The 26,678-nt window shown below is 40.9% G+C and overlaps 1 protein-coding gene across 2 annotated transcripts in view; it reads right to left on the reverse strand.

The window, feature by feature from the left end:
- The window catches only part of LOC443642 (non-muscle caldesmon), an 87,213-nt gene extending 61,304 nt beyond the window's left edge, over positions 1-25,909 (reverse strand). Inside the window, exon 1 of one of the 2 annotated variants that reach the window (XM_041587975.1) lies at positions 25,461-25,909. The gene's annotated coding sequence lies outside the window, so the exon portion shown is untranslated. The remainder of the gene's footprint in view (positions 1-25,460) is intronic. The other variant, XM_018254867.2, reaches the window with a different exon arrangement.
- Between the last annotated feature and the right edge of the window lie 769 nt (positions 25,910-26,678).

A 26,678-nucleotide genomic window follows, 5' to 3' on the forward strand; every position in this document is an offset into this window, starting at 1 on the left:
CAGAATTCTGCACTGTAATCTGTTTCTCAAAACAGCAAACAGATTTTTTTAAATTTAATTTTGAAATCTGACATGGGGGCTAGACATATTGACAGTTTCCCAGCTGCCCCCAGTCATGTGACTTGTGCTCTGATAAACTTCAGTCATTCTTTATTGCTGTACTGCAACGTAGTTACATAGTTACATAGTTAAATTGAGTTGAAAAAAGAAAAAGTCCATCAAGTTCAACCCCTCCAAATGAAAACCCAGCATCCATACACACACCCCTCCCTACTTTCACATAAATTCTATATACCCATATCTATACTAACTATAGAGTTTAGTATCACAATAGCCTTTGATTTTATGTCTGTCCAAGAAATCATCCAAGTCCCTCTTATAGTCATTAACTGAATCAGCATCACAACATCACCCGGCAGTGCATTCCCCAACCTCACTGTCCTCACTGTGAAGAACCCCCTTACTCTGTTCCTTTAAATGAAACTTCTTTTATTCTAGTCTGAAGGGGTGGCCTCTGGTACGGTGATCCACTTTATGGGTAAAAAGGTCCCCTGCTATTTGTCTATAATGTCCTCTAATGTACTTGTAAAGTCTAATCATGTCCCCTCGCAAGCACCTTTTTTCCAGAGAAAACAACCCCAACCTTGTCAGTCTCCCCTCATAATTTAACTCTTCCCTCCCTCTAACCAGTTTAGTTGCACTTAGTCTCTGCACTCTCTCCAGCTCATTTATATCCCTCTTAAGGACTGGAGTCCAAAACTGCCCCCATACTCCAGATGAGGCCTCACCAGGGACCTATAAAGAGGCAAAATTATGTTTTCATCCCTTGAGTTAATGCCCTTTTTTATACAAGACAGAACTTTATTTGCTTTAGTAGCCACAGAATGACACTGCCCAGAATTAGACAACTTGTTATCTACAAAGACCCCAGATCCTTCTCATTTAAGGAAACTCCCAACACATTGCCATTTCGTGTATAACTTGCATTTATATTATTTTTGCCAAAGTGCATAACCTGCATTTATCAACATTGAACCTCATTTTCCAGTTTGCTGCCCAGTTTCCCAACTTAGACAAATCACTGTGCAAAGTGGCAGCATCCTGCATGGAACCTATGGTTGACCCTAGCAAACATTTTCTAATTAAATGGACTTGGACATTGTTGGGCCCAAGATTCAGGAAATGCTGCATCTGGACGGCTTCTGGTTTTCCTAGAACCAGAGAACATGAAAATCCCAACCAGATCCCAGAAGCCCAGTTGTTCAGGGAGAAAACCTGACAGGTGGAAGAAGCTTCCTCAGAAGAAGCTCCAAACACCGGGGAGCAGTAACCATTAATGTCAAGATGTTGGTTCGGTGCATTCTCTAAGATTCATCGACACAGGTCTGAAAACGGAAACTGGTCACTGTTGAAGAGCTACAAGTCCCAGATGCAAGGACAGCTGGAAGAACGAACATTGCCTGTCCCTGTGTTAGAACTTCTGTACCGAGCTGTAAATACATCCAGGTGTGGTTCATAAACAGACTGGGGATGGGATAAAGTATTCTGCTTTGAAATATCCTCATTCTGACCAAAAAGGATGGACTTTGATTGAAGCTGTGGACTTGTATCATCAATTCTTATAGCAACAGAAAAGCATTCACTTGTAAAGGCCAAAGTTAAATCTCTGCATTATATCGCTTGCGTGGAACCAATTTCTAAGACCCGGACCCGACCCAAACCCACGACACGAACCGTAACCCGCATATTTACCCACTATGATCTGCTACCCGACCTGAACCAGCAACTGCCTTATCCGCAACCCGCCGACCTCCATCAAACGTCATCAAAAGTGGGCGGGGACAGAAACAAGTTTTGTAAAAATTTTTAAGGGCGTAAAATATAGACAAAATTACATAAGATAAGAAATTTAGATGAGACCCGCAACCAGCAGACCCACGGCTATACCCGCACCTGAAAATCCTCCCCTCATTCCACAGGATGCCCACTTTTTTTGTGGGTAACCCGTGGGTACCCGCCCCACTGCAGGATTCTAGCTTGAGGCAACTGGTTTTCAATAAAATTTGTACTAAAAAGTTGGCTATAGAATGGATATAATCCCTGCCCAGGCATAGGATGCTTTATTAAAGGATGAGTAAACCTTTAAAATAAGTGAATGTAAAATTGATGAGAGTGCTATTCTAAGCACTTTTGTCATTAAAATGTATTATTTATTTTTTACTTTTTATTCCAAAAAAATTAAGGGATACATGTGCTGTTAATATGAATGAATTTTGTTCCAACAGCGCCACCTGCTGGTCATTTTCTGACCAGTCTGACCACCAAGTAGTCAAGGAAGTTGTCAGGAGAAAGAAAGAGGCTGCTCTGATGTTCTTCTGTTTAGGAAAGATTTGAGAAAGGTTTCTAATTGTTTTCCTAAGCAGAAGAACATCAGAGCAGCTTCTTTCTTTGTCCTGACAACTTCCTTGACTACTTGGTGGTCAGACTGGTCAGAAACTGACCAGCAGGTGGCGCTGTAGGAATAAAATTCATTCATATTAATGGCACATGTATCCCTTAATATCTTGGGATAAAAAGAAAATAAATTATGAATGTAAATTACAAAAGTGCTTAGAATAGCACTCTCATCATATTTAACATTACACCAACCAAATGATCTCATCAAAAGTGAGCGGAGAAAGAAACAAGTTTTGTAAAAAGTAGTTAAATATAGACGATATTAAAAGCAGGGTGCCCGCTTTTTTTTGCCGATAACCCGCGGTTACCCGACCTGCTGCAGGACTTTAGCTTGAGGCAACTGGTTTTCAATAAAATTTGTTTTAGTTGTCTCTCTCATGCCAGCTTGGCTTCTTGGTTTTTATATGAGGCATTAGATAGAAGAGTTACTATGACCAAACAATTCTATTGTGTCTGAAAACCTAATATTGCAGCACTGTAAAAAGTGTTTTATTTTGTTCTTTAAGAGGCTAAATTTTACCCTTAGTATAGACTCTGGGAAAAATGTTATAATTTTTCAACAAACAGGCACATCCAGCAAACACGTTTGTGTATTTTTTGGCAAATTTTGATCTTGTTTTCCAGGTTTGGTTCCTAAAAAAAGGAACATTTTTTAATTTTTTTTTATCCCAAATAAAAAACAGACCAGAAACTCAGTTTGACCCTGTTGGATTTCTTGGAAGGATGAATGGTGTTACATTTGTTGAGTTAACAGAACATGAACACTATCCAGATGACTTAACATTTTGAGACTAGATCTATTACTATTTTAGCACAACAGCAATGAACAATGAATGAGCCATGTGCGGTTTTCCAAGATAAGCACTTGAGATTAAAAATTGTATACCCTGTAGGGATTGGTAAAATAAAATAAGATGTTCCGTTGCAGTTAGTGAAAGGTTATGTCACACAAGAGCAGATGTTTGATAACAGTCAACGATAATTCATATTATATTGTCACTAGCTGCCAGCCTTGCAAATACTGGGCCAAACTATAGAATGGATATAATCCCTGCCCAGGCATAGGATTCTTTATTAAAGGATAAGTAAACCTTAAAAATAAGTGAATGTAAAATTGATGAGAGTGCTATTCGAATCACTTTTGTCATTTACATTCATTATTTGTTTTGTTTTTATCCCAAGATATTAAGGGACATATGTGCTGTTAATATGAATTAATTTTGTTCCAACAGCGCCACCTGCTGGTCAGTTTCTGACCAGTCTGATCACCAAGTAGTCAAGGAAGTTGTCAGGAGAAAGAAAGAGGCTGCTCTGATGTTCTTCTGCTTAGGAAAACAATTAGAAACCTTTCTCAAATCTTTCCTAAGCAGAAGAACATCAGAGCAGCCTCTTTCTTTCTCCTGACAACTTCCTTGACTACTTGGTGGTCAGACTGGTCAGAAACTGACCAGCAGGTGGCGCTGTTGGAACAAAATTAATTCATATTAACAGCACATGTATCCCTTAATATCTTGGAATAAAAAGAAAATAAATAATGAATGTAAATCACAAAAAGGACTTAGAATAGCAATTTTAAATTTACTTATTTTAAAGGTTTACTTATCCTCAAAGACAAATATTCTATTGAATCATTTTTCACCTTTTAGTTATTTTCTTGTTAATAAAGTAAAAGGTTATTAATGGTAGAATCCAAATGGTATGAGCTATGTTTTTAAACAATTTCTCCCACCTAATCTGCTTAGGCAAAGAATCAGATGTTACACTTTTCGTGTGTTCCACCTGCTTTTTATTCCACCCATCTTTCCCACTGTGGGTACAGGTACATCTGTGGTTACTTAGTCTGGATATACCACCTACCTTACATAGTAAGTTAGCTTAAAAAAAAGACACACGTCCATCAAGTTCAACCTTTTGCTCTATTTTAACCTGCCAGTTGATCCAGAGAAAGGCGAAAACTCCAAGGGGTAAATTTACTAAGCGGTGAAAATTCACCAGTGACGGCTTCACAGCCTGAGTGAAAATTCGCTCAGACAACGCTAATTTACTAAACATCCAGGGCGCCAAGCGCTGGCGAATTTTCGCTAGCGTTCTTGGGCAATGCAAGCAAATCAAAGTGAAGATGCGCTAGCATTCATTTCTGCCTAGCGCAACTTTGTTAGAGGTCTTCGCTCAGGCTAATTTGCATACGCCGGGAAATTTAAAGTTGAATGGACGTATATGTTGCAGCAAATACATTACATTACACAAGTCCAGGGAACCTTAATAAAGACAATAGAGTTGTTATAATGCCCTACACATGAGCCCACTGTATAGTTTATGTTCCATATATTAGAAAATGTATGGGGGAACCCGGTTACCCCAAAAAAAAAAATTTTTTGCAGCCTATCACTCTGAAAAAAGGAAAAAGTGTCGGACTGGCCCACTGGGATACCAGGAAAACTCCCAGTGGGCCCAGGTGTCAGTGGCCCCTCATGCTGCTAAACATTTGGCCTATTTCATGGTCATTACCTATTTCTTTGAGAACAAAGAGACTAAATAGATGGAATAATAGATTATAGTATGTAAAGAAAAGAGACTAGGAGAATAGAGGTTGAGTGAGGAGACACATCCCGTCGGATTGCGGACACATCTTTTTGTTGATGCGGTCACGCGATCCAACCATCCATTTGGCCTCCATTCTGATCTGATCATTGGGCACTAGGACCCACGATCAGATCAGCCCGATATCGACCACCTCAATGTGGGCATATCGGGGAGAGACCCGGTGTATGGCAACCTTTAGACATCATTTTCATTTTTTTTTGGGCAGGTTTCAAAAGTTGCGTTTCTGTGACTGAAGCCTCATTTACAAAGTAAGCATGTCTGTAATGAATGTGCGTGTATAAACATTATTCCTGGAAGCTCTGCCGGAATGACTTACAGACAGAGAACGTTTCTATGGAGGGTCCCAGACAGAAGTTATTGGGTTTGGCAAAAAAAAAAAAATCTTTGCATCATACTGATGCAACCACCAGGGTCAGGAGCAACGGTCTGCAAAGTTTTTGGAGTATGGAAGGAAACCCCCTATAATATTAGCTTCATAAAGATATTGCAACAAATTATTACTTCTTATTTTTTCCCATGCATGTGTGCAATGTACTAAATTGTCTTCCCTTCTTTCCTCTACAAACACTTTAAGCAAATGCCTTCGCCAATATGGAAAGTAAATCAATCTCAGCTGTCAGCGTTATGATATATGTTCAGTAGATTATAATTTTTTTTTCCTGCACACATAAATCACATCGAAGCACTTTGAGATTCCTTTTTACAATGAAAGAAGATGCCCTCCAGCCATTTGCAGCCTGTCTTTATAAAGAGTATCTGCGTTCTTGATTCTCCGAACTGCTTTGAGTCGGACTTATTAACTCCCATTATCCTTTTACAGGTGGTACAGGGAGTCTTGGATTTAATCGAATACCCAATAGGAAATTAATGGGGACCATGAACGTTATTTATATTGGGATTGGGTGTTAGTGCCCTGTGCTGCTGTTGCTCTAATACCCAAAAGGAAATGAATGGGGACCATGAGCGTTATTTATATTAGGAATTGGGTGTTAGTGCCCTGTGCTGCTGTTGATGGAATACCCAATAGGAAATGAATGGGGACCATGAATGTTATTTATATTAGGAATTGGGTGTTAGTGCCCAGTGCTGCTGTTGATCGAATACCCAATAGGAAATGAATGGGGACCATGAACGTTATTTATATTAGGGATTTGGTGTTAGTGCCCAGTGCTGCAGTTGATCGAATACCCAATAGGAAATGAATGTTGGCTATGAACGTTATTTATATTGGGATTGGGTGTTAGTGCCCTGTGCTGCTGTTGATCAAATACCCAATAGGAAAAGAATGGGGACCATGAAAGTTATTTATATTAGGGATTGGGTGTTAGTGCCCAGTGCTGCAGTTGATCGAATACCCAATAGGAAATGAATGTCGACTATGAACGTTATTTATATTAGGGATTGGGTGTTAGTGCCCAGTGCTGCTGTTGATCTAATACCCAATAGGATATGAACAGGGACAATATACGCAAAGTGAAAGAGTGCAAAAGTGTGCCCCTTAATGCCTATTCAAAATGCACATGAATCGGAGGTCTGCACCTTGTCCTGTATAAAAAAATCCTACTCAGGGTACAAATTGCAAAGCTGTCAATAGAAAAGCAACCCTTGACTTATTGCCTGCTATAGGGCACGGAGGGCACGGAGGTAAGTACAGGTAAGTACTCTGTTACTACAACTTATGCTCAGTGTAAAAGGGCAGGGTGGTGACATAATGGGCCAACCATTCGCAGATTCTGGATAGATTAGGGAAGAGAAAGAGGTATTGAGGGGTGTGTGTATTGCTGGGGTTCATTTAGAGGGGTTGAACTTGATGGACTTTGTCTTTTTTCAACTCTAGAAATGGGGTGGATGGTCCCATTGCATCTTATAGTCAGGAAGGATTTTTTTCTCCCTCTGAGGCAAATTGGAGAGGCTTGTGGTTTTTCACCTTTCTCTGGATCAACTGGCAGTTAGGCAGTTTATATATAAGGTATATAAGGTATATAACTTGATGGGTGTGTTTCATTTTTCAACCTAACTTCTATGTTACTATGTATTACTGAGAGTCTAGGCCTACGGATAATTCCAGGTTTCCTCTTATGGGACAATTGATTTGCTGCAAATCTCATGCTAATGCCATTGTTGAGGGCTAGTGTGGAAGTGATGCCGTTGCCACCACGCAATGCAACCTGCACAAAAAGCCCTAATTTGCTCCCCTTTTGGAGGACTGAATACAAGCTGCCGTGGACAAATTTTGCAGGTAGCAGCTATTGGATTCAATTAAATGGGTAAAAATGATGCTTTGTGCTTAGGCAGCCTTGGCTTCCCTATGATACATACACCAATGTCACATGAAAAATTCCAGTTTTAGTCTCATGTCAGAGACATAGGCAAGGCCAACCCAAATAATTAATTGTAAGTCTGCATATAGCATAACAAACATTTCATGAGAACAAGAGATCCACCTGCAGATGGCCCTTGTGCTTATTTAGTAATGTATCATTAGCAACCAAACGGGCGCAGTGTTTTTTTCTTGGAAAGCAACACGAGTGGCCCAGTAGCTCCATCCATGGAGTTTTGGCTCTTGTCCCTGTAGCCTAATATGGTAAAGTATATTTATGCCCAGTGTATCCGTTCATTGAGTTTGGTGCCACGGGATACTGTTTAGAATAATTTAAATGTCAGATAGTTTACATTAAGCAGTGCATAGCTGGACTTTTCCCCTCTTAACAGAATACAGGCCCTCGTGTAAATTTAACTTATTTTAGGCACCGGTGTATGTTACTGGCAACCTCTGTCTTACTTTGCACTCTAAGGGGGAGACAGATTAAAAGGTCTAGTAACCCTAGTAAACCATAATTTTCACGGGTAGTCTTGGGTCCGAAAAAAAAAAATCAGATACGGGTATGGGATCCATTATCTGGAACCCAGTTATCCAGAAAGCTCCAAATTAAGGAAAGGTCGTCTCCCATAGGGACCATTTTATCCAAATAATCCAAATTTTTAAAAATGATTTCCTTTTTCTCAGTAATAATACAACAGAACCTTGTAATTGATCCAAACTAAGACATAATTAATCCTTATGGAAGCAAAACCAGCATATTGGCTTTATTTAACACTGTAGTTCCTAGTATTGGGCGAATTTGTCCCGAAACCCATTGGTCAACTACTATTACTATAACAGCTGTGGAAGCTCTCTCTGTTTGTTTAGGATAGCAGCTGCCATATTAGCTTAGTGTGACAACACTTCCTGCCTGAGTCTCTCCCTGCTCACTCATAGCTCTGGGCTCAGATTACAGCAGGGAGGGGAGGAGGGAGGGGGAGAGGAGCAAACTGAGCATGCTCAAGCCCTAGCCCTGGAGGTTTAAGCTGAAAACAGGAAGTCTGATACAGAAGCCCATGAGTACACAATAGAAGGAAAGAAATGTGGTGTTTCTTTTGACAGAGGACTCAGAGCAGCATTACTTTGAGGGTTTACTGTTGTATTTATTTAGACCAATCTGATTAAGCTTACTTAGTTTTAGCCTTTCCATTAAAGGATAAGTAAACCTTTAAAATAAGTGAATGTAAAATGAATGCGAGTGCTATTCTAAGCACTTTTGTCATTTACATTCATTATTTATTTTCCTTTTATTCCAAGATATTATGGGATACATGTGCTGTTAATATGAATGAATTTTGTTCCAACAGCGCCACCTGCTGGTCATTTTCTTACCAGTCTGACCACCAAGTAGTCAAGAAAGTTGTCAGGAGAAAGAAAGAGGCAGAGCACTAAGTACTAACCACCACCTGTATTGCCTCCTATTGTGCTTTTAAAATTAATAATATGGTGGAAGTTGTAGTCCACACGCCCAGATTTGTGGAAAGGCCACCAAGGCTAGGATGGGACAGTTTTATGGGGCAGCTTGCTGCCCAACCACACCCACATTGGTTAAAAGACACCGGATATGCACGGGAAATACAATTATTTTTAAATTTCTCGTGCGCCAATCCCCATTGCTCTGGTCACAATGATAAAAAAGGGGCGGGGACAGGGGCGATGAAGGGCACCTGCTATGTAAATCTGGTCTTGGTAGTCCACCAATATTTAGGTGGAATAACCTTGATATGGAAGGATTATTTCCTTTTGTAAGTTGGTTGTATGGTTTGGAGAGAAAGAGGTAGGTTCAAGCAGGTCAAAAAGGTGAGGCAGTGGTTTATTTGATAATATTATTAGTAGAAAAACAATTAGAAACCTTTCTCAAATCTTTCCTAAGCAGAAGAACATCAGAGCAGCCTCTTTCTTTCTCCTGACAACTTCCTTGACTACTTGGTGGTCAGACTGGTCAGAAACTGACCAGCAGGTGGTGCTGTTGGAACAAAATTCATTCATATTAACAGCACATGTATCCCTTAATATCTTGGAATAAAAAGAAAACAAATAATGAATGTAAATGGCAAAAGTGCTTAGAATAGCACTCTCATCAATTTTACATCCACTTATTTTAAAGGTTTACTTATCCTTTACGCAAACAAGTACTTACACAGATATTCTATACTTTTGCTTAGTGTCGGAATCTACTGTAATTGCAAAATAATTGCAGGAAAAGTATTATTCTTTCTTTGCGTCTCTTAAGCAAAAGTGTAAAGGGCCACTGATAATACATCCATTGTGTCTTTGTACGGCACATTTCTTATACACAGAGCTGTTTGATTAAGACAAATGATACTCAAATAAGAGAGCGGATGTCTCACTTGTCCCCCGAGGGCCCGTAATGATTTTCAGAGCCTGTTCTTTTGACAGCGAGAAGGTTAAACATGTTTTTTCATCTGCAGAGAGACCCCCATTAACTGCACGTTAGACAGTCCTTTCAATGGAGGGTCTGCCGGGTGTTGAAATATGTTGTGCTTCTGAATTAATGGTGTCACGGTGAATAATTTTCCCAAAACAGAAAGGAAAACACACCTGGAAGCAAATACGATACGCAGTGGCATAACTAGTTGTTACTGGGCCCCATAGCAAATTCAATTTAGGGCCCCAAAATATTTATAAGTTGGCCTATTTTATATATTAAAATTGCTCATTAATTAGGGTCTCACTGGGCCCCCTACACTCCTGGGCCCCCCTGCAACCGCAGGGTCTGCTTCCTCTATAGTTACGCCCCTGACGACACGACTTAGATTCTAGCCAGCGGGACGGCAGTTCGGGGAGATTAGTCGCCCCAAGAAGAGGCGATTTGTCACCAGGTTAGAGACCTGCACTGGTCCATTTTTTGGAACCCGTACCCGCAAGCTGCAATGCGCAAACTGTATTCTTACCCGCTTGGACCCGCTACCCGACCCGCAAGTACCTTATCTGCAACCCGGACCCGCGACCATCAAGAATCAGGAAGTGCGGTCATTGTAAACCGGAAGTGACATCATCGGAAGTAGACGTGATCAGAAAAAAGGAGTAAAAATTGATATTGAGAAAACCCACAAACCCGCCGACCCGCGTCTATACCCACACCCGCAACTTCTACCCGTAACCAGCAGGGTCCCGCAGGTTTTTGCGGGTAACCCGACCCGCTGCAGGACTCTACGCCTGGTGAATAATTTCCGCAAATCTCCACGTGTGTCTCTGCCCTAACACTTATTGCAAGGCTCCAGTAAAACAAAACACTATTGTGAGAGCCCATCAAACAAGAAGGGAAAAGGAAAATTGCTTCCACAGAACCATTGATAAACATCCATGCGTATCAGACATCGGCACATTATCAAGGCACGAAAGATTCCTCTCTAAAACATGATTCAGGTTCAGTTTGTTTGCCCATGAGAAGTGGCCAAAATTGCCTTTCTGAATGTTGCTTCTCTGGATCCTCAGGGTTTATAGAGAAAAATGCCTAAAAACCATTTCACAGCGTTATCAGCCTGAGAGCCTTTAAAGAGTGGCAATCGAGTTGAACGGGTGCCGTAGCTTTAAAACACCCAATTAAATGCATATTTAAAATTCCATCGGTTTAATGTAACACTGAGTTATGGGCCAGGATGAAATTCCAGTCAGTAGCTTGAAAAGATTTGGGATTAGAAAGATAAACTCTGCTACTGAGCTAAAGTAGGGATCCAATGGCGCTAAGTGGAATGAAGAAACGTTCACAGTGGAAACAAAGGGAGGTACAGATTAAATCATAAAGTATATAAAGTTTATGTATGAAGCAATCATTTGCCCCCACTCCAGGATTAATGTTTCTATACCATATGTCTCACAGCAAAGGGGTGGTTCTGAAACTAAAGCTATAAGGGGATATAAAACTGTATACAGTATATATATATAAACTATAGTAGTACGTATCTGTTATCTACTGTGTATCCTGTGCTTGAATGGCTGCCCCCACGGCTACACAGCAGCTTGTTTATATAAACTATAGTAGTACTTATCTGTTATCTACTGTGTATCCTGTGCTTGAATGGTTGCCCCCATGGCTACACAGAAGCTTGTTTATATAAACTATAGTAGTACTTATCTGTTATCTACTGTGTATCCTGTGCTTGAATGGCTGACCCCATAGCTACACAGCAGCTTGTTTATATAAACTATAGTAGTACTTATCTGTTATCTACTGTGTATCCTGTGCTTGAATGGCTGCCCCCACGGCTACACAGCAGCTTGTTTATATAAACTATAGTAGTACTTATCTGTTATCTACTGTGTATCCTGTGCTTGAATGGCTGCCCCCATGGCTACACAGCAGCTTATTTATATAAACTATAGTAGTACTTATCTGTTATCTACTGTGTATCCTGTGCTTGAATGGCTGACCCCATAGCTACACAGCAGCTTGTTTATATAAACTATAGTAGTACTTATCTGTTATCTACTGTGTATCCTGTGCTTGAATGGTTGCCCCCACGGCTACACAGCAGCTTGTTTATATAAACTATAGTAGTACTTATCTGTTATCTACTGTGTATCCTGTGCTTGAATGGTTGCCCCCATGGCTACACAGAAGCTTGTTTATATAAACTATAGTAGTACTTATCTGTTATCTACTGTGTATCCTGTGCTTGAATGGCTGACCCCATAGCTACACAGCAGCTTGTTTATATAAACTATAGTAGTACTTATCTGTTATCTACTGTGTATCCTGCGCTTGAATGGCTGCCCCCATTGCTACACAGCAGCTTGTTTATATAAACTATAGTAGTACTTATCTGTTATCTACTGTGTATCCTGTGCTTGAATGGCTGCCCCCATGGCTACACAGCAGCTTGTTTATATAAACTATAGTAGTACTTATCTGTTATCTACTGTGTATCCTGTGCTTGAATGGCTGCCCCCATGGCTACACAGCAGCTTGTTTATATAAACTATAGTAGTACTTATCTGTTCTCTACTGTGTATCCTGTGCTTGAATGGCTGCCCCCATGGCTACACAGCAACTTGTTTATATAAACTATAGTAGTGTTTCTGATGCAAATACATTAGTTTTCCCAGTGCAGCACAGCAGTACATTACATTGTCATTCCTTTAAAACACTTTAATTTCTTGTTGTTACTGTTCCTTTACCGCCACTTTAAATATAGGGTTGACGGGCTCTAGTCCTTATGACGGACAGGATTAGTATTTCAAGTGTATTGTGTATTGATGGGTGAATTCGCGCTGAATCTCTGCATTTCGCCGTGGGCAAAAAATTTGGGAAATTCCCGCGAAAATTCTACGGTGACAAGTCTGACACCGGCGACAATTAATAGGCGCCTATTGACTTTAATGCTGGTCAGAATTGTCTTGTCTTCGCGTTTTGTGAATTTTTCGCCATTTCGCTAATTTTATGGCAAAGTGAAATGGGAGAAATTCAATGGTATTGTTCATAGTAAACCACATTATCCAATATTTAATTGTTTCTGTTAAGTTAAAAAACATTTAGGGGCAAACTTATCAAAGGTCGAGGTGAATTTTTTTTTTAGTGTACCTCAACTAGGGCATATTCCAAATTCGATTTGAATTCAAAAATTAGAATTCTGAAATTTATTATGTACGGTCTCTTTAAAAATTAGAATTCGACCATTCGCCATCTAAAACCTGCCGAATTGCTGTTTAAGCCTATGGGGACCTCCTAGAACCTACTTGGAGTCAATTGGTGGACTTTGAATAATGACTTCTTTTTTTTGGGGGAAAATTTCGAATCGAATTTGGTTGAATGCGATATTAATTCGATTCGCAGTCGGCCGAATACGGACCTATTCGACCAAAAAAAAAAAACATAGACTTAATTTCGGTTGGTCTTTTTGAATTCGAATTCGGAAGTTTTTTCAATTCGAAATTCGACCCTTGATAAATATGCCCCCTAAAACATGCTGCTTCTAAACCAATGTCAGATGTTACAGCATAAACCTGGCAATTATCTCTAAGATCATCTTGTAACCATTCAGCTACAAGGTATTATGTCAGGGTACGGAAACTACTGTGTATTATGTAACGCGTATCCTCCGGGAAGCTGAAAAGCAATGATGTCATTTTACATATGTCTATCTGTCAGTTTATCCAGCTGTCAGTTGCTGTACATCCTGCAATGCAAAGTTGTATGGGAAATATGCTTGAAGTGAAGCTTGGCCTGGGGATTTTTGGAGAGCTGAGGAGTCTAATGAAAGAGATTTAGGGGATTCGGGGGGAGATTTTGTCGCCTGGCGACTAAATCGCCTCTTCTTCTGGGCGAAATTCTCCCCGAACTGCCTTTGCGGCGCTCCCTTTTTCTCTGGAGCAGAGGAAACTCCTTCTCCCCAGGAAGTGTGTGACTATGAGATTAAGTTAATGTTGGACTTGAACAAAAGAAAACCGCTTTGCCTCCATTGTATATTAAGTCATATTCCGCTTTTAAAAATATCTCCTTTTAGTACGGCGAGTTTCAAAACCATTTCAAGAACAATCTTCGGAGCCTTAGCATTTAATAATCACATGCATTAATGTATACACACACATTTACTAATACAGACCTATTATCCAGAACACTCGGGACCTGGGGTTTTCCAGATAATGGATCTTTCCGTAATTTGGATCTTCATACCATGATTTTCTGGTAGACTTAAGGTGGCCATAGACGCAAAGATCCGCTCATTTGGCAACATCGCCAAACAAGCGGATCTTTCCCCCGATATGCCATTAACAAACATGGCTATATCGGGGGCAATCTGAACGTTTGGCCGTATGGCCGAACAATCAGATTACGATGCGCAATGGGCTCCAGTGGGATCGGTCGGGTCAAAATCAAACCCGTTAGATCGACCAAACGACCGATCTCCGCCGGACGAAAGATGTCGGCACACGCCACACACGTTCCGAAAATCGTACAAATCCTCAATTCGTACGATAGGATCTGTGTGTCTATGGCCACCTTTAAGGTAACAAGATCTAAATTACGGAAACATCCATTATCCGGAAAACCCCAGGCTAGAGTCCTGCGCGGGTCCATTTTTTAGGACCTGTACCCGCAACCTGCAATCCGCAACCCGGACCCGCAACCCGCATTCTTACCCGGTTGGACTCGCTACCCAACCCGCAAGTACCTTATCCGCAACCCGGACCCGCGACCCGCTGACCATCAAGAATTAGGAAGTGCTGTCATTGTAAACCGGAAGTGACGTCATCGGAAGTAGGGATGCACCAGATCCAGGATTCTACCTTTTTAAGCAGGATTCGGATTCGGCAGAATCCTTCTGCCTGGCCGAACCAAATCCTAATTTGCATATGTAAATTAGGGGCGTGGAGGGAAATCACGTGACAAGGAAGTAAAAAATGTTTTCCCCTTCCCACCCCTAATTTGCATATGCAAATTAGGGTTTGGATTCGGTTCGGTATTCGGCCGAATCTTTTGCAAAGGATTCGGGGGTTCGGCCGAATCCAAAAAAGTGGATTCGGTGCATCCCTAATCGGAAGTAGACGTGACCAGAAAAAAGAAGTAAATATCGCTATTGAGAAGACCCGCGGCCCGACCCGCAAAACCACCAACCTGCGTCTATACCCAAATCCGGAACATCTATCCACAACCCGCAGGGTACCGCAAGTTTCTGCGGGTAACCCACGGGTACCGGACCCACTGCAGTACTCTACCCCAGGCCCTGAGCATTCTGGGTAACGTATTCCATACCTGTATTTCCTACTTCTCAAATCCAAGGTGCAAGTGCTGTGTACTTTATGTTCCTGGTCATCCCTCCAAAAATAATAAGCTTCGTCCAATAGTATAAATATTGGAGAGTTGTGAAATGCCAAAGGAGGGTGGGAATAAAAATCTGCCAAAATCTACAGAAGGGGAGTAACATAAAATTACAATTTCATAGAAATGATTGAGATAACCAACCAGTCACCTCTGCACATAAGGGCACATACAAGTATACATATCCTTGTGCCTTGAATAAGGATTAATTAGATCTTAGTTGGGATCAAGTACAAGCGACTGTTTTATTATTACACAGAAAGGGGAAATCATTTGTAAAAGTTTGATTATAATGGAGCCAGCCTTTCTGTAATTCTGATCTTTCTGGATTATGGGTTTCCGAATAATGGATCCAATACCTGTACAGCTTTGAATCTTAGGCTTTAGTTCTCCTTTAAAGAAAGTTATTCGCTTTGTAGCATTTTGACAGCTCAACCCACAGTCCCTCGTTTGTACTGGAAAGTCCCGATTTCTTTGCACCAAACAGCCAAAAAAGATCTAATGTTTCTAACTTAATTGGCTCTTGGCAGAGAGCCCAGAATAGAAACTTAAGTTACATTTGTAACAGTTTTGTCCTATGGGAGAAGTAAGACTCACAGCATTAAGGGCAATTTACCTTCATTAGTAAAAGTGTAATAAAACATCAAAACTACAGAAATGTGTTCAAACTTTCATAACCTGGCAAATTTTATAAAATGGACATGGTAATTAGGGGGTGTGGCCACAAAAAGGGCGTGGTCAAAAAATCACTGCGCGTCATTTTTTTTGTCCCACTCTCCGTTTCCTGAATGTTGGGAGGTAAGGACTGAATAGCCTCATTATATTCACTGCTTTTACACAACATTTAAAAAAAAAAACTTTTTTATAAGCACTATAAAAACTTTTTTCCAAATCCTATGTTTTACGCCACACGTGGAACAGAAAAAGCCAAATAAGGTAACTTAAAATTGCATAAATAAAGGAAGGTTCCTTCTTGTGGAGTCAGCCACACCTGTATAAATGTGAGGGAACATCTGGTTCATAAATCTGTTCTTTCTGCTTCTCTGGAGAAATTCCTTTATGTACGTTATAAATACTTCTTCATGGGTAACAGGATAGAGCAATTTAGTGAGCAGAACCTTGCCGTCTCCAATAAACTCCCTTCGGGTTCTAATCTGTCTGGGGGTAAAATCAATTATTCACCTAAGGCTGCCTTGAAACGGTGGCCGCAGAGTCACGGAATTAAAGGATAAGTAAACCTTTAAAATAAGTGAATGTAAAATTGATGAGGGTGCTATTCTAAGCTCTTTTGTAATTTACATTCACTATTTATTTTATTTCCCCCCCCCCAAGAAATTAAGGGATACATGTGCTGTTAATATGAATGCATTTTGTTCCAACAGCGCCACCTGATGGTCAGTTTCTCAGTTTCTGACCAGTCTGACCACCAAGTAGTCAAGGAAGTTGTCAGGAGAAAGAAAGAGGCAGCTCGGATGTTCTTCTGCTTAGGAAAACAATAAGAAACCTTTCTCACATCTTTCCTAAGCAGTTTCTGACCAGTCTGACCACCAAGTAGTCAAGGAAGTTGTCAGGAGAAAGAGGCTGCTCTGATGTTCTTCTGCTTAGGAAAAATTTGAGAAGGTTTCTAATTGTTTTCCTAAGCAGAAGAACATCAGAGCAGCCTCTTACTTTCTCCTGACAACTTCCTAACTTAGTAAGTTCAATCACAATGGTAGGAGAAACAAGGTGCCCCAGAAAATAAAGTAGATAGCTCATCAAGTAGTAGATGTGGTCCGGGCGCACCAGTCCCAGACCCCCAGCTTTAGGGAGCGGCAAACCAGAGTATTCGAAAGAAGAGCAGGGCTGTCCGGCACTCAAACGGATCCACAGGACCAAAATATTTTAGTTAAAAAATATATATCTTTATATATATTTGCATCTCCATCTGCCCTTTGCCTCATGCACCCACAAGGGCACTTAATCATGTGCTATCAGGATTAAGTGCCCTTGTGGGTGCGAAACGCGTAGGGCAGATGGAGATGCAAGAACACTTTTTTAAATTTGGCTAATTAAGATATATCTTTTAACTAAAATATTTTATTCCTGTGGTCTTTCATATACTAAGTTCAATACCAGCCAGGGCATTATTTTCAAAAAAAAATTTATGTTCTCCCCATGCTTGTGTGGGTTACTCTGAGGTCCTCTCCCAAAACCCTAAAAGTAAGCGTCTCCTGATAATACTGGCTCCTGGTAGAGCCCTACGGTTGCTCCAATGGGGCAGGGAAAAAACAGGTGATGTGCTTTATAACTAAACATCTTGCAGAACAGGAGAACCCTTGTTTTATTGAGCTGTGAAAGCGGTCAATAAATTTACATTTAAGATTAAAGTCTCAGATGACCAGGTTCTTTGCTTCCCCTTGATTCCCTGTAAATGATTCTAGTCCATGAAATGATTTATTGGCGGGATACTAGAGAGAAATCTGGCAGAATAACGTGAGCAGAACATTCTTTCAGTGCCTTTTTATCATCATTTTTTTTGTCCCGTTAAAGCCTTCACTCCCCTTTAGGAAAACAAATACCTAAAGTAAGTTTCCATAAAGCGCAGACAATATCACCAGTGTATTTAAGGACCTCGTCTCGCTGCACGGGCGAAACCAAAAACATATGGCTTTTGTTTTAAGTTAAGCTTTCAGAAAGGTTCTCTATGGTAAAAAATGTTTAGCGCAGCTATTGTTTTAGATTGGATAGATCTCCTATACACAGCTGCTGTCTCGATGAGCTCCGATGGGGAGGGAGAATAAAACGGTAACTGTTATTTTCGGGACTTCGCTAAGGGCATTTGGAAACTGGAGCCGATGAAATGGTTAGAATAATGTTTGGGGCGCTGTCATCAACTTGAGAATTACTAGAAGGAGGTGGCTGAAAACAAAACGAAATGCAGTGTAAAGGAGAAGAAGAATTGGATAGTGATGGGCGAATTTATTCGGCAGGCGCGAATTCGCAGTGAATTCCCACGATTCGCCAGCAGCGAATAAATTTGCAAAAATAAATGGACGCCTGCGCATTTTCGCTGGTGACTGTGCACCTGCGTCCAAAAACGAGACGTCTTTTTTTTTTTTGTGCAAATTTTGCGGCGAATCTAAACAGCCCAAATTCGCCCATCACTAGAATTAGAGAAAAGCTGAATTTGATTTCCTGGTTGTCACATGACTATGTTCTTCCTGTGAAGTTATAATTACTGATAGGGGAATTTCTCCCGTTTCGCCGAAAAATTCACGAAATTCGTGAAATTGTGAAAAATTAGAGGAAAAATCGTGAAATCAAAAAGTTCACTAAAGATTTGTGAAATTCGAACATTTTCAAGAAAAAATCATGAGAATCTATCATTTTCACGAAAAAATCGCGAAGATCGGACATTTTCACACAAAATCAGTAAAATCGGAAATTGAGGCTGGCAAATTTTCACGAATTTATTCGCTGGCGGTGAAACGCGGAAATTTGCCACAAATTTGTGCCAGGCGAATTTATTCACCTATCAATAGTTATAATTAAAGGCAATTGAAACTCAAACTTTAGTTTTTCTCATTTTACCTATTCATTTTCCATTTTTAGTGGCCCCACTGACACAAGTTGGACTGGAGGGCCTGGGGCCTAAATGGGCTCCTGCACTGATAGAGGATGTGGGGGGCCCCTGGCGCAGCACCCCCAGTGGGCCTCAGACACCAATCTGATACTGACTTATAGGGATACGGTCATGGGAAAAAACGCATCAGTTAATAGTGCTGCTCCAGCAGAATTCAATTTTTCAAAAGAGCAAACAGATTTGTTTATATTTAATTTTGAAATCTGACATGGGGCTAGACATATTGTCAGTTTCACAGCTGCCCCTAGTCATGTGACTTGTACTCTGATAAACTTCAGTCACTCTTTACGCTGTACTGCAAGTTGGAGTGATATCACCCCCCTCCCTTTCCCCCCAGCAGCCTAACAACAGAACAATGGGAAGGTAACCAGATAGCAGCTCCCTAACACAAGATAACAGCTGCCTGGTAGATCTAAGAACAACACTCAATAGTAAAATCCAGGTCCCACTGAGACACATTCAGTTACATTGAGTAGTAGAAACAACAGCCTGCCAGAAAGCAGTTGCATCCTAAAGTGCTGGCTCTTTCTGAAAGCACATGACCAGGCAAAATGACCTGAGATGCACCTACACACCAATATTACAACTAAATACACTTGTTGGTTCAGAATGACATTTTATATTGTAGGGTGAATTATTTGCAGTGAAATACTTGTACAGTTATTTGTTTATCAATACTGACATGTCAGTGAATTGTGTTTGTGCGAAGTCCGGGTTTATCATGGGCTTCAGGAGTCCTACATCTTACAGACTGAACCTGAAACTTGGAAAATACTTGCAGTGCCTTCATCACTTGCCTGTTTTGCTAGAAGGCATAGCATTTCCAAAGAGCACAACAGATCAGCAAAAAAAAGGTTTTTTTGGCCCAATAGGTCAGTTTTTGATCGAATAGGTCCATATTTGGCCAAATTGGAATCGAAGTAATAGCACATTCGATCGAATTTAAATCAAAGTTTTTCCCCCAAAAAGACTTGGATTTTTTTTCAAAGTCCACCAATTGACTTCAAATAGGTTCTAGGAGGTCCCCCATAGGCTTAAACAGCAATTTTAGATGGCAAATAGGGATGGGTGAATTTTTTCGCCACGGAAATGACGCCCATAGACTTGTATGGCGGTGTGCGTTAAAAAAAAAAAAGAGAGAGACGTGCAACAAACAAAATTTTGACGCCCATAGACTTTAATGGGCGTCGGTGACATTTCACTGGCGGTGATTTTTGGCGAAACGAAACGGGCAGGGTTGCTTGCCAAGGAAGCAAGTTGAGACCGTCGCCTCAGGCGGCAGCGCCCCACTAGGTACCAGGGGCAGCAAAAATGCGGCTCCTGGTACTTTAAGAGCGAATTTCTGGGGGAGGAGGGGGCAGCAGCAACTGCTGCTGCCTCAGGCGGCGGAGGGGCCAGGATCGCCCTGGAAACGGGTCAAATCCCTAATGGCAAATGGTCGAAGTTGAATTTTTAAAGTGCATGATAAATTTCGATATTCAAATTCTAATTTGAATATCAGATTAGATTATCCCCTAATATAGCTCGAAATTGTAATTTTTTGAATTCGAAAATCTTTGACCTTTGATAAATCTAAATGTATCCATTTAGAACAGTTTACAGGGTCGGTGACCCCCCCTCCCAGAGCTGCTGCTGCAGAAGGAGAAAAATGACACTTTACACTTCAAAATTAGAAAAATGGTCACACATAGAAAATAGAAAGTAATTGGAAAAAAAAGTTGTTATCACCGGTGATCAATCTTAAAATAACTAGTTGTTTGAAGGTGAACTCTGGCTTTTTGATAAAGAGGCCACATAACACAGAAATCACTAATATGCCCATCACAGTTACCTGTTTCTTCAAAAAGTATGAATAAATGCCATTTTCTATGCTGAAATTCAGCTGTTTAACAGTTCTTCTCTTTCTGCATCATTTGAAATCCTGGCAGGGAAGGAGGGACTAAACACTGATGTTACAAATTGTAACAACTACTCCACAACTTACAGACAGCATGCAGGAACTACATAACCCACAATGCATTGCACTATGATGTTCCGTTCCTTATTGAAATCACATGTGCAGGGAATTGTAGGGTTTGGAGGATGCAGGCTGAGGACAGATGGTTGTTGATACAAAGTAACAGTAGTCAGACAGATCAGCAAAGTAGTCTACTCTATTGCACTTCGCCTGGTTTGAGGTGGAGAAGGCAAGTCTGGCGCAAGAGGTAACGTTCAGTAAAATCCGCATCTTAGTGAATTTGCGTAGTTACGTCCATTCGCCAGAGCGCAAATTCACCAGGCATATGGAGCGAAGTACCGTTAGAGTCTATCTCCTTCGCTAGCGAAGTTACACCAGCAGCCTTTAGTAAATCTGCGAAGTACCGAAATGACGTCATTTAGTCACTTCGCCCTTTAGTAAATTTGCCAAATAGACTCAATTTTATCCAAATAATCCAAAATTTTAAAAAAAATTCCATTTTCTGTGTAATAATACAACAGTAACTTGTACTTGATCCCAACTAAAATACAATTAATCCTTATTGGAAGTAGTGATGAGCGAATCTGTCCCATTTCACTTCACCGAAAAATTAGCAAAACTGCGAATTTCTTGAAGCAGCAAAAGTTTCACGAAACGAATAGAAGTCAATGGACATTTTTACACACGAAACAATTTCTCACTCCAAATGCAATTTTTCTTACGGCGACTTTTTTGTCCTATGGCATTAGGGTGGTGGCAGATGGGAAGATTAGTAGGCCAGCGAAGCAACTTTGGGCGACTTCGGAAATCCAAAGCAATCCCACTGGCGATTTGTTTTCTTGCCGACGGGAAGGCAGTACGGGAGATTAGTTGCCTGCAGTAGAGGAGATTTGTCGCCGGGCGACTAATCTCCCCATCTGCCACCATCCTTACAGTCAATGGGTGTTTTTTCTTATGGTGATTTTTTTCTCCAAATGCATTAGGGTAGGACTACATGAGCGTTTTCTGTGCGATCCGAAGCGATTCGCAAAAATGCATGCAACAAATAAGGTAAGTGAATGCATTGTCGGATGCAGATGCAGCGCCACGGGCGTGCCAAAAATTTGTGAAATGCATTGAAGACAATGGGCGTCAGACAATTTTGACAATTTTTATACTCGCGACTATTTTGTCCAAATGCAATAAAGTCTATGGGCGTCCGAATAATTTTGACGCACGACAATCTTATGTGCGCGACTATTCTGATGTGTGACAAGTTTTTTTTTGTTGCAATGTATTTTTAGTTGGCGAATTTTCGCCGCAGTTTCACAAATTTATTCGCTGGCGGGGAAACATGAAAATTCACTGCGCATTCCTGCCTGGTGAATTTATTCGCCCATCACTAATGTTTACATGATTTGGACCCTAGTAACCAGATAAGCAGATATTGGACCCTAGCAACTAGATATTGGACCCTAGCAACCAGATAACCAGATATTGGACCCTAGCAACCAGATAACCACACAATCGTCCAAGAGATAGTTTAAATACCAAAGCTGCGTTCTATGCCCATAACAACGAAAGCCATTTGATAGAATATTTTACGTTATATTGCAAGTTTATTTTAAAGGGGTGGTTCACCATTACGTTAACAGTTAACAACCGAAATGTATTTTTTAAAAAAAATCGAAGTTTTTTTTTTCCGGATGAATAGGCCGTTTTCCTTCAAATTCGAATCGTACGAATCAAAGTAACATTGTATTCGATTAGAAGTTTTTTCTAAAAAAAAAAAATAAAAAAAAAAAAAAAAGTCGATTTTTCAAAGTCCACCAATTGAATTCCAATAGGTTCTAGGAGGTCCACCATAGGCTAAAACAGCAATTCGGCAGGTTTTAAATGACGAATGGTCGAAGCTGAATTTTTAAAGAGAGAGTACAAATTCAAATCTAATGTGGACTATTATGTAGTCGAATTACACAAAAAATAGCTCGAAATCCAAATTTCTTTCATTTGAATTTTCACTTTGGCCCTTTGGTAAATCTGCCCCTTAGTATATTATAATTCTAAGAAACGTTTCCATTGGTCTTCATTATTTATTTTCTATCGTTTTTTAAATATTTGCCTTCTTCTCCTGATTCTTTCCTGCTTTCAAATGTGGGTCAATGACCCCCCCTCATATTCCAATCTCTTATTCAAATGAATGCATGGTTGCTAGGGTAATTTGGACCCTAGCAACCACATTGCTGAAATTGAAAACTGGAGAGCTGCTGAGTAAAAAGCTAAATGACTGCAAAGCCCCAAATAATAAAACATGAAAACCAATTGCAAATTGTCTCAGAATATCCCTCTTTAAAGGAACAGTAACACCAAAAAATTAAAGTGTTTTAAAAGTAATGAAAATATCATGTATTGCTGCCCTGCACTGGTAAAATTGATGTGTTTGCTTCCCCTTTAATCTGCTATTCAGTTTAAAACCTTAAAATCTGTCCAGAATAAGAGTTTCTTAGGAATTCCAAGCCAAAACATTATCTCTCGTAACCATTTCAGTATGGGCTGCCCCAGCACGTCCCTATAGCTTCCTGTCTCCGGCATATTTGTCTGCATGACATACTGTAAGGAGAGTCACATTCACAAGCTCCGACCCACCCGAATATTCCGCTTTCTGGCAAAAAAGAATGCAAACCAGTTATTTTCTTTATCTTGCATTGTTGCAGCCTTGAATGGAGTTCAGACAGCCGTGCAAACAAAACATCACACAAAAGACACAACAAGATAAATAATAACCGGGTCTGTTTGATTTGGAGGCTTTCAGAATGAATTCAGCTCAGAATGGAATTTTTGCAATAGGTGCAGATATGGGACCTCAGATCAGATCAGATTGCAGTGAACTGTCTGGCATCCATTACAATAAAGTAGGGTGGTGTAAATATCCAAACAAAACCCTCAAGGCTTACAGTCTGAATGGGGTATAGAAATTCCCTGGAAGAATATGACCAACTAGACCCTTTAGAGCAGAGACAGACGCGAAGATTCGGGGAGTTTTAGTCGCCCGGTGACTAATCGCCTCTTCCCCGAAAAGCCTTCCCGATGCCGGCTAGATGGCACATGGAGCCTTCGTTTTCCAAAGTCGAGGAAACTTCAGGCAACTTCGGAAACCAAAGCGCTCAGAGTGCCATCCCGCCGGCGGGAACACTTTTCGGGGAGATTAGTCGTCCGAAGAAGAGGCGATTAGTCGCGAGTGCCTAATCTCTCCAAAAAGCCTTCCCCATGTCAGCTAGAATGTAAATTGCCGCCGGAATGGCATTCGGAGCGCTTCGTTTTCTGAAGACGAGGAAACTTCGGGGGACTTTGGAATCCCTCAGAGTGCCATCCCACCGGCGATTTAGATTCTAGCCGGTGGGAACACTTTTCGGAGAGATTAGTTGCCTAAGAAGAGAGACGAGGGTGACTAATCTCCCCAAAAAGCCTTCCCATGTCCGCTAGAATGTAAATTGCCGCCGGAATGGCATTCAGAGCGCTTCGTTTTCCGAAGACGAGGAAACATCGGGCGACTTTGGAAAACCTCAGAGTGCCATCCCACCGGCGATTTAGATTCTAGCCGACTGGAACACTTTTTGGGGAGATTAGTCGCCTAAGAAGAGACGATTAGTTGCCCGGCAACTAATCTCCCCGAAAAGCCTTCCCGACCCCGGCTAGAATTTAAATCGCCAGCGGGATGGCACTTCATTTTCCGAAGATGAAGAAACTTCAGGCGACTTCGGAATCTCAATCGCTCCAAGTGCCATCCCGCCAGCGATTTACATTCTAGCCGGTGGGAACACTTTTTGGGGAGATTAGTCGCCCGAAGAAGAGGCAGTTTTCCGTGAAGACAAGGAAACTTCGAGCGACTTTGGAATCCGAATTGCTCCGAGTGCCATCCTGTCGTCGATTAGTCGCCCGAAAAAGAGATGAATCTCCCCGAATCTTCTCGTCTGTCTCTGATCTTAATGTAACATCTACTCACAAATGTAAATGCACAGCACTACAAATAGCACTATAGAAAGAAAATCTATGTGTGTATATACGTAGACGCACATATAGAATATTTCTATAGCAGACCATGAATATAAGAATATTAACGCGCAACAAATTCATTATCTGGAATTTAAAAAGTTGTATAAAGCGATACATGTTTTCCCTAGCGGCACTATGGGATCCGTTTTCCGGAAACCCATTATCCAGAAACGGCCGTCTCCCATAAAGCCTATTTTATCCAAATAATCCATATTTTTAAAGATGATTTTCTTTGTGAAAATAAAACGCTTGTACTTGATCCAAACTAACTCAATCCTTATTTCAAGCAAAACCAGCCTATTGGGTTTATTTAATGTTTACATGATTTTCTAGTAGACTCAAGGTATGAAGATCCAAATTACGGAAAGATACGTTATCCAGAAAGCCCCAGGTCACGAGCATTCTGGATAAAAGGTCCAATACCTTTAATAATAAAACAGTCGCTTGTACTTGATCCCAACTAAGATATAATTAATCCTTATTGGAAGCAAAACCAGCCTATTGGGTTTATTTAATATTTACATGACTGACGGTATGAAGATCCAAATTAGGGAAAGATCCGTTATCTGGAAAACCTCCGGTTTCTGGATAACAGGTCCCATTCCCGATCACAATCTGAAATCCTTATAAATATCATGCTTACCTTTGAGCTGGAGGAGACTGCAGAATGAAGAAGCAGCGCAATGAATAAGGGGCGGCTGAGTAAGTTCAACACCAAAGTGAAGCCACAAGCAGTGTGCAACTAGCCCAGCACTACTGAATCCAGCTCCAGTCTGTACTTAGCCACTCCCCGGCCACCTAAGCCAAATGAATACTTATCGCCTATGTTTACAATTGGCAACCATTGTCCCTCAGTTATTTTCCCAGGCAGCCAATGAGTGGGCTCGGAGCGAGCTGGTGGGTTTATCCAAGTTGCAGAAATGCCGGTCATTCCTCAGGCATGCTCAGAAGGCTTCTCATTAAAAAAAAAACCCAAATTCATGCTCCCTGCCAAATCTAGCTGTATGTCCTTTTTAGGTTATCCTCTGCAGGGCCCCTGTAAGCAAATCCTCTGTCAGGAATGATCAGAAGAATTGTTCATCTTAAGGAAGAGGAGGGGAGAGTCTTGGTAGACACTTAAGGGAACATTTGACTTTTTTGCTTTTTCTTCTTCTTCCAAATATATATATAAATGAGGAAGTTAAAACAATAGAAAACCTGTAAAAATATCAAAAAATAAATAAAGAGGGAAAAATATTCTGGGTTTGGTGAAGTCCTGTTTTAAAGTAAAACCAAATGTTCGCTGTAAAGGGATCCACTTCCTCCACTGCTGCTGCTGCTGGAAGGAATAATGTGAGACTGGGTAGTCGCTCACCCCCCTCCATTGCACAGCCCTGCAGTAGGAATGGAATTTAGAGCCCTAGGCTGTTGGGGCATGCTGGGAGATGTAGTTCCAGTGTAAATAACATTCTTTGGACTGAATCCCATCAAGAATGTAGGTGCCTTTTTCAGTGTTTATCGAAGGCACGATCCTGCGGCTGCTGGACTACAAATCCCAGGATCCTTAGCCAAAACTGGTCACAGAAAAGTAAAGCCAGCTAACAAAAGGGGTGGTTCACCTTTAAGCTAACTTTTAGTATGTAATAGAATGGCAAATTCGAAGCAACTTTTTAATTGGTCTTCATTTTTTATTGTTTTTGAATTATTTGCCTTCTTCTTCTTCTGACTCTTTCCAGTTTTTAAATTAGGGTCACTGACCCCCATCTAAAACAAATGCTCTGTAAGGGTCAGGGCACACGCTCAGATTCGGCGACTAATCTCCCCGATTGCCTCCCGCCGGCTAGAATGTAAATCGCTGGTGGAATGTCGCTTGGAAGTCGCC

This window comes from Xenopus laevis, chromosome 3S (genome assembly GCF_017654675.1).
Source record: "Xenopus laevis strain J_2021 chromosome 3S, Xenopus_laevis_v10.1, whole genome shotgun sequence".
In the NCBI taxonomy this organism is placed as follows: domain Eukaryota; kingdom Metazoa; phylum Chordata; class Amphibia; order Anura; family Pipidae; genus Xenopus; species Xenopus laevis.